A 430-nucleotide genomic window follows, 5' to 3' on the forward strand; every position below is an offset into this window, starting at 1 on the left:
GACTATGCATCTCCAATGGATGGAGATGGGCATGGAAGGTTCGTCTCAGAGTTCTTCTTATAGTCTAATATTGTACTCATGACCCTTTCACTGTACTTAGGAAACCTGATTCTTGTTTCTTACTTCACTGGATGCTTAGTCATACAGCAGCTATTGCAGCTGGGAATAATGGTATTCCCTTGAGAATGCACGGTTATGAATTTGGAAATGCAAGTGGAATGGCTCCACGTGCAAGGTAGGTGGATAGTGCAAGAATAATGAGTTTGTTATCTTCTCCTTCATAAGCTGAAAGGCTAATTTTTATTCCAGGATTGCTGTTTACAAGGCTCTTTACCGGCTCTTTGGAGGCTTTGTTGCTGATGTAGTTGCTGCAATTGATCAGGTAAGAAGAGTTAAAATTTAGCAAAAGTTAGAGAGGAACATAGACTAC

General features: G+C 40.5%; 1 long non-coding RNA gene across 1 annotated transcript; it reads left to right on the forward strand.

Annotated features, from left to right (window-relative positions):
• Positions 1-393, forward strand: LOC106322322. Its single transcript, XR_001266351.1, has 3 exons — positions 1-38; positions 140-235; positions 310-393. It is a non-coding gene; the product is annotated as an uncharacterized LOC106322322 (long non-coding RNA).
• Positions 394-430: the final 37 nt, after the last annotated feature.

Source organism: Brassica oleracea, unplaced genomic scaffold (genome assembly GCF_000695525.1).
Source record: "Brassica oleracea var. oleracea cultivar TO1000 unplaced genomic scaffold, BOL UnpScaffold15262, whole genome shotgun sequence".
Classification (NCBI taxonomy): Eukaryota; Viridiplantae; Streptophyta; class Magnoliopsida; order Brassicales; family Brassicaceae; genus Brassica; species Brassica oleracea.